Source organism: Ostrea edulis, chromosome 7 (genome assembly GCF_947568905.1).
Source record: "Ostrea edulis chromosome 7, xbOstEdul1.1, whole genome shotgun sequence".
Taxonomy (NCBI): Eukaryota; Metazoa; Mollusca; class Bivalvia; order Ostreida; family Ostreidae; genus Ostrea; species Ostrea edulis.
In genome coordinates, this window is record NC_079170.1 from 77422774 (window position 1) to 77431748 (window position 8975).

Sequence of the window (8975 nt, forward strand, 5' to 3'; positions counted from 1 at the left end):
TTCCCATTTTATGACCTTTGACCTTAATTCTCTTCATCATATTTTTTGTTAAAAACCTTTTAAAATGATTAAGATTTATTTAAAGATTATATTTGTAAAATAATGTGACATTTACTAATCATCGTTCAATGTAATTGTGTTTAAAGTGTGTCAAATGTATGTAGAAAGGCAAATTTTGGTCAAAATTGTACTACGAGTGTTGTTACTTAGCAACCGAAAATATTTGTTTGTCAATAAAATTGATTAATTTTATTGTGATGCGTTTGTAGTATTTTCAAAGGCACATCAGTTCATACACTTAGGATTTCCTATTTTTGACTCCAATCTAGTGAGGGGGTTCGTAATATATATATTTCAGAGAAAACAATTGCAGAAATGTGCACATATATGACCTGTGACCTCGTAGATCTCTTTGAGGATATGGGATACCTTGACAAACTTTATAAGAAATTATTCCCTGTCCAATTCCTAACAAAATTATAAGTCAAATGCCTATCCCAGATCGTGAGACATGCAGATTTTATTCGATGTAAAAATATTGTCATTTAGTCTTTAAAAACCTCTAAAATGTGCCGGTAGAGAAAGGGTTAATTTAAAGAACCTGATTCACAAACCCCATATTATGGCCCTTAAAATATATAAAAAGAAAGTAAATGTTGAACAGGAGTATTGGTGTTATAAATATGTATCAGAATCCGGGGTTTAAAAAACATGTTAGATTTTAGAAATAGGAGAACAACTAAATCTGTATACATACTAGAACCGGATATGGTACCGTATTTTTGTCATTTTTCACCAAAAACTGGTTATTTTGTAAAGATATTGGCATACTGGTTTCATCTCGCCCAAAATATTTAACGTATTTTAATAATATACACCTTTTCAATTGAACATACATGCAAAAATATTTTAGGGTGAGCTAGGAGCACTATTTTTATTTTTCAAAAAACGATATTCCGGATTGCTGAAAAATGTCACGGTTATAATGCGCTGGTGGTGGTAAACTTGAATTTTACAGATAATATGGCTGATTTAAGTATCTTATGGAGAAAGAAACTAGGTTTTTTATTTCGTGTCATGTATAGGTCATTTTAGTTCGGTGTTTATTTTTAAAGCAAGGGAAATCCCCTCACCTAATAATAGTTTTTGGTTGCAGCTTGTTTTGCCCTTTTACTAGGTTATAGATGTTCATTTTCAATACCTAGTTGTTTTCATCTTTTAAAGTCGTTCAAAAAGCATCTTCATTGCATCGTTGCTTAAAAACTGTGTACAATTTTGGCAGTTTTACATTATTATCATAAACATTATCATTGAACGAAACGAGTTACCGAAACTGTTAGGCCTAGTGACTGAAATGTTCATGGCGTCTTCTGTCACTTTGGGATATATCAGAAAATATTCAGGCTTCACGCAAGTATTTTTGTATGGTACTGATATCATATCGAATAATTTTTGCTTTATTTATTTTACAAAATTGTTAGTACGCAGCTTTAGACTGTCAACATTCGAAATAACTGTTTTATTTAACCTAACTTCACGTACATTGGTAGCGAGTCCTTCTTTGACCTACAGTACATCCAATTTTCGGGCTGAATATTAGCATAACAGATTTAAACTACAATATGACTTACCATAGCATGCAGCATTGTAGCCAGTTAAATCCGACACAGTAAATTATGTAAGCAATTCATAGATAGATGTTATCGATGAGACATGACGTCATCTGTTGTAAGACATTCATGACGCATTTTATTATTCGATAGGCGGATCAAGTAACCCCCATATGAAAATACTAGATATACCGGTTTTTTTTTAAATCTCACATATGATATCGTCGTACATGTCAAGATTTTTTTATTCATTTTTATTTTTATGTAACTTTACTTGTAAACAAAGACTGTGCGTTTTGTTTTTTGTTTTTGTTTTTTTTTATGGGGAGGGGGTAAGACAATACAGTATTTATTGTGTATGTTTAATTTCGTTGATTATCTATTTCATAGACCTAGTTCGAAGGCCTATCAACGTATCAGTGTTCCATTGTCCAATGTAAAATTAGAAAAGGAAAAGTAGTGTCGACTTAGTTGTCAAGGAGGTATGTCCCCATACCAAGTTACATTTATACAATATAAACAAATATTTTTTTCGGCGTGCTCAACAAGTCAAATTGCGTGATACAAGTAAAATTAAATTTTGACATACGGGCTGAATGCTATATTATATATGTTTTGCCAATTAATAAACTGGACATGTGTTTTGCCAATAAATATATCTTAATTTAATAATCCAGCCTACAATAGCAACAGGAAATTGTGCTTAAATTGACCAATCTTCAAAACCTTAAATTGTGTACATGTGTGTGGTGGCGGTGGTGGATGGTGGTATTCATCCACTCAAACTGTCCCAATCCCCCTCCCGAATTCAATTTCTTTAAGTGTGCAGTGTCGACCCATCCAAGTCTGCTGCTTTGAAATATCGGTGTCAAATGCAACTAGTTTACACACAAAAAAATAGAGACAAAATGATTTGACGATTTGCATTTTAGTTGCTTCTATTCATACACGCTATACAACAGTATTGAATGTATAACTGAGAGAGAGAGAGAGAGAGAGAGAGAGAGAGAGAGAGAGAGAGAGAGAACATCAGTAATTGTATACAGGTACGGGAAGTTTAATCAAATCTTGAAATGAACAATATTCTTGTTATTAACTAACCATTCCACTTCATTCTGATATATTTAATTTCCCTTTTTTTCCGTGTTAAATTATTCGGCTGGCACAAGTTAGGACTGCCCCCTCTCTTTTTAAAACCGATGTTACGTGCCTAGCTATCTAACGCCCTCTCAGTCAAAAATAAAAAATATATATAATCTATATTACAACAACTTCATTGGATTTACTAGTTTTTTTTTTTACCACCGTAATACATGTTTATGCAAGCGGACAATCTAGGCATTTTTAAAAATAATTTTTTCCATCTTCAATAACAAAATGTATTCAGTCCATTAAGAGCAGAATGGACCCAAAACTCAATGCTTTTATTTGTCATTTTATGGTCCATATTTCTTTGAGCTGGTATAACTCATGCTATTTATCAAATTGAAATCATTGCCAATTTATATCATGTGATATTCGATTGTTCATTTTTTAAGGCAAATGATCCTGAAAGTCTCTTATTTGGTGAAGTCGTGCTACTCGTGCTGTGAAACAATGTGCTGACTAACACGTACAGGTGTTTGTGTACGGGGTGTCGAGAGTTTAGCTGTGGACGTCTACGGGGAAGTCTGCATACGGATATGTATCAATATCTTGATATATCTATATACAAGAAATAATCCCGATTTACAAACATGTTGAGGTTTCTACTTAGAGATAATTAAAATCCATTTAGCGACACTGTCCACTCAAACATATAAACGTGAAAAACTAATACATAACGAACGTCATAAGTTAAGAGTAATTAAGATGAATTATTTCTAATAGCAAACTCCAACATGTAAACAATTTAAGTAAGTTATCAAATCAGTATGATAATTCTTTAAAGATAGACAGTGAAGGTGCATTTTTTACAATTAAATAACTATTTCAAATTTACAATAATATATATCATTAAATGATATGAATATATACAAGTCGCCGTTTTATACGTTTTAATTTTCACCCACTAATATTTCGCTTAGTATTTATTATCTTTTTTTATCACACGAAGGTGCACGTTGGCACAAAGGAGACACAGATGCCAAATATCCACTTAGATCCTCCGTGGACTTAAAGGTCTACCTCGCTCAGAAAATTAAGACTTCAGAGGTGCCGACAATTTTAAAGGTCCACCGTGTTTTATTTAAAAAAAATTTAGTTTACGAGGTGGATGTTCAAAAAATCCATTTTCTAATTAGTTACTATAATTACTCAAGTTTAACCAAAATTATACAGTTGTCTCTCTTTTTTTTTTTATCGTCAATTAATATCAATTTTAATGGAAATTGATACGAATAGATATAAATGCAACTTGAAAATAGAAACTCGTCTTTGAGATAGACTGTAAACCAATACTATTTGCTGTGGTCCTTTCACTGCAAGGAATTTTAATTTTTGATCACGATTTTTAGATTATGTCCAATACAGCGGGAAAAAATTGTAAAGTGTTATGTAGTGGGGAGGGGGGGGGGGATATATCACAAATTTAAACATCGTGATAGAAAATATACAAGTTCGTAGTATTTTAATAGTTGTGATTTACAACCAAAATAAGCTCAAAGAATATATATTAACCTATGCGTCCATTTTTTGTGTATTACACTGTGATTCTCACAACGTCAACATCATGACGTTATATAGCTTTTCTGCTGAAAAACAACACAAAGTTTAAACGACTTTAAAACGAAAACTAGAAAAGATATAGTTGTAAAATAAATTGTTCTATAACCTATAAATCCTAGAGCATCAACTGTGAAAGTCTCATTTATTTTGGCGAAAGGGCCAATTTTAGTACTTTGTGGCTCTGGTTCTTTAATATACAGACCAGCCAATGTTTATTGTATGGTGTTAAAGGATGCAACTTTAAGTATTATTTGATATGTATGTGACTTGTTAGAGAGGATTGTTTTGCTGAATAGATGATTTTAATAAAATATCTATGTATATCTTTCAATTTTTTTAATATATAGTTAATGGTCAAACACACTTGATGTTGTGTTAAGATATGACACATTTACAATGATTTGATTGGTATTTTATTTGAAAAGACAAATATTTATTTTCATGGTAAAATGTCGCGAATTTTGAGCTTTGAAAGTGGCGGTAGAGTATAAAAGCTGTTACCCAAGCATGTAATAATTTCCACTTGGACCTTACCTGGATGTCGTTGAAAGCCGGAGGATAGTGTGGCAGTGGTTTTTATAGGTGAAACATCGCCCATGTTTCTTTGTGGAGGTGACACACTTGAGTATATAATTGGCTAGTTGGTCAGTTTACACCTTACACAGGGGTCATGTGTCGTGATGATTAAAATCATATATAATCCGACTTAATAAAATTTATCAATTGTTTTGACTCGACAATGAGAGAGGAAGTTTTATACATCAATTTAGTTAAATGTCTCGAGTTTGTTCTTTGTTGGCCGTGTGGTATTAATATAGACACAACACAATTGATTTTTTGTTAGGTTCTATATTTGTGATCTTGAAGATGAATATAATATATACAAACACCCTACAAAACATATAACAACATATCAATTACAGTATTAATATAAATAGATTATCACATTGTTATGATAAAATCGAGATATCTTACGTTTATCACAGGGAATGAAATAATTGCACTACCCTGAATTAATATGTACTATGTAATAGAAATAACTTCTATTTTACTCAAGCAAAATAGATTGAACATAATATATCTCAATTATAAATATTTATACAATGCTAATATATAATTCGTCAATACAACCTCGCATTGGGTCAAATGCTGTCTGACGTGGTTCATACCGATTGTTAAGCCGTTCTTGGCACACTGATTTTGACTGCGGATAACTCCGTTTACCTGATCAGGATATGGGGCTCACGGCGGGTGTGACCGGTCAACAGGGGATGCTTACTCCTCCTAGGCACCTGATCCCACCTCTGGTGTGTCCAGGGGTCCGTGTTTGCCCAACTATCTATTTTGTATTGCTTGTAGGAGTTATGAGATTGATCACTGTTCGTTATCTTCACCTTGCATAATACCATAAGCAATAATTACAATAGTTACCGAATTGTGAATTCAGGCAAAAGAAAGAATTGGAACCATCTCCATGGTGTATTTACAACATATCAGACATGTATATAGTAATACACACATTCACACTTTATGTAAACATATATAATAATGTCTTACATCAAGGCTGGTATTATCACATCTACCGATACATAACATTCATTCTATATCAGTGTAATTTACTTTAAAAACTATAGATACATTTATATTTGATGATTACTCTCTTTCTCATACATACATGTATAACTATAACTCATCATTTTCATACTTCCATTCATACTCTAGAATTTTTAATGGAAATTATTAAAGAAAGAACTTACTTTCAAAGTCTTCAATAGCTTGTCCAATTTCCGTCAATTCTTAGATAATGGCAAAATATATAGCACTGGCAATCTCTATGACTGCTAACTTCAAAGTGATTTAAATTTACAGAATAAAACTCTCCAGAACTTTGACCTTCAAGACCTTCCAATAAAATTCTCAGGAATACTTACGGTGACCAATCAAAGACTACTGACCTCTAAACTAGTCCTTTGCCTATACTTGTCTTGAATGAATAAAACACTAAAGACAACTCTTATTCTAAACAAAGATAACTCTGGTTATAGAAACGTGCAGTGCTGGTTAATGATATGTACATGTATTTTATTTAAGTATTAAGTTTGTATTATTATTTGCAAGTATTTAATTGATATATCGATACTTAATTTTAGATTATTTTCAGTTTTAAAACACTTCAAACTAGTACGGGGACTACATTTAGAAAGTGATGTCATTTGTCTTAGTACAAGTGGTTTTGACCATATCTATCTGTGAAGCGTCTAAATATATAACTATTTCATAACTTTCAGTCCATTTCATGCTAAAACCGTTCAGTTATAGATATTTGAAAATTATGTTTTCTCCTTTTATTATTATATACAAAGTGGGTTGTTTTTGCATGTGTATGTACAGAGTTATACCTATAGATACATGTACAATGACTCTATTATATCTACAACGGGATTATGTCCGTGTCTCCATCGTATACTTCCCATATTTATGTAGCAATATTCCATTACAGTATGACCTGTAAATGGTGTTTATAACCTCTCAACTAATTCGTTACGCAATATCTTGTTCTGCGTATGATCAGATTTTGAATCGATCCGAGCTATTGACAAACAAGTTGATGGCACAGGGGTTTCAATAGTTTCGTTTAAAGTCATCATGTCGCAAGTTCTGGAATATTTTTGACAATCTGGTTTGTCGATGCAACCTATCGTTGGGTCGGGTGTTGTAGGGTTGTTTTGTGCCGATTGTTGGACTGTTCTTGGTACACTGTTTTAAATTGCGGATGGGTGTGCGTTTACCAGATCATGATGTAGGGCTCACGGCGGTTGAGACCGGTCGGCATGGGATGATTGCCCTTCCTAGGCACCTGATCCCACCTCTGATATATCCAGGGAGCCGTGATTCTCTCTATTTGTATCGCTTATAGGAGTTATGAGATTGATCATTGTTAGTTATTTTCACCTTTCATACACTAGCTACATCTTCCGCTTTCACGCATGATTAAAAATTAAGTGCTTTATAATTTTTTAAAAACATTTACTTGTCAAGATTGTTCAGACAATATTGTGAAGTCAACTTCTATTTTTTCCTGATGAAATAATACTACTTGCCTGATTATAGCATGAAAGGTGAAGACAACGAACAGTGATCAATCTCATTACTTCGGTAAGCATATGCTTTCATTGACTTTTTAATTCTAGGTGTCTGTTGTTTTTAAAACATGTCACTTCTGAAATTCTCAGTATTAGTTGCATTGTAACTTGGACACAATACGGATGTAACACACACCTTCCCAACTCCACAATACAACGAATAATTCTCCAATACTTTGAAAAAAACCTAGCCTTATGTTTGTCTTAGACATAATTCAACATGTTAAACATAAGTATAATAAAGAAATTAGTAGCGTATGTTTTACTATACACAGTTTGTTGATATTAATTATGTGAAGGTTAGGACCACAATAATAAATACACCGTCAACTCCCGGTGTAAGAGGGGTAACCGCAAAAAGGTATAGGCATCTGACACGTCTTCATAATTTATCTGACAAGTGATGTCTGACCTATACCAGCACAATTGTGCCATATTCATTACACTAAAAAGCTTCCCTGTTTTGTAAATCAAATTTCAGTGGTAGAGGCTATGTTGGGCGCATATTTTAGAGGGAAATGGGGAGTTCCGAATCCCACCTCTACCCCGAGTTTGGTAAAAAATAAATATATTCTGTAAATTCCTAAATATAATCGATTAATTTATTATCGCGTAAAATCACGAGAAACATCACCCGCGAAAAATTGCTTCTCTCTTTCATTTTTATATACACTTGATCAGCAGAAGACTCGTGATCTTTTTTCTCTCGCGATTTGACGTCCATGAGTCATTTCGGGGTAATAAATACACGCGTAAAATAAGGATCTACAGAATTCTATTTTATGTACCCCAATTGTAGTACAATGTATATTAAGTCTTATTCTCGAGAATAGTTGGGGAGTAGTGTTTGTGGGGACCCCATCCCCTCGGTAAAATATTCTGGATTATCTTATGTGTACAACCAAACTAATGCAACGTCAACATACGATTATTAAAGTTATGTCTTATAAATCTAACTACATCTACAACTCTTCAAAGTTTATAACGCAAAAAGAAGGACAAATCCCTCAGCCTGTTCGTGTACATGTACTACAGTGAACTTACGATTTATCTAGGATACATTCAGAATATGCCTAAATATCTTTCATTGCAAAATATTTCACTTCAATCATTTTCATACCCATGAATGTTACAATAACTTAACGTTAGGCCTACTCCATTTTTATAAATAACTTCCACAATTATGAAAAAAAAAATGATTGCAGATAAATAATCACTTGATAATTACCATTCACGTACAATGTGGTAAAATCCCAAAAATGCTAATAACATGAAGGTGCTTTTAAATTGCGTAGATGTGCCATCCTTGGCAGTATAGACAATGTACATGTAAACAAATGCCGTTTTTACCTTCTACATCTAAAAGTTATAACGGGAGGTAATTTGACCGTAAAACTGGCAACATATCGTGGATATAAATATTGTTTATAAACAAGTGATTCGCGTATGATTTTTTTGATAATTCTATAATAAATGCCATTATAAGCAAAATATGTGAATTAACATTGATATGGTT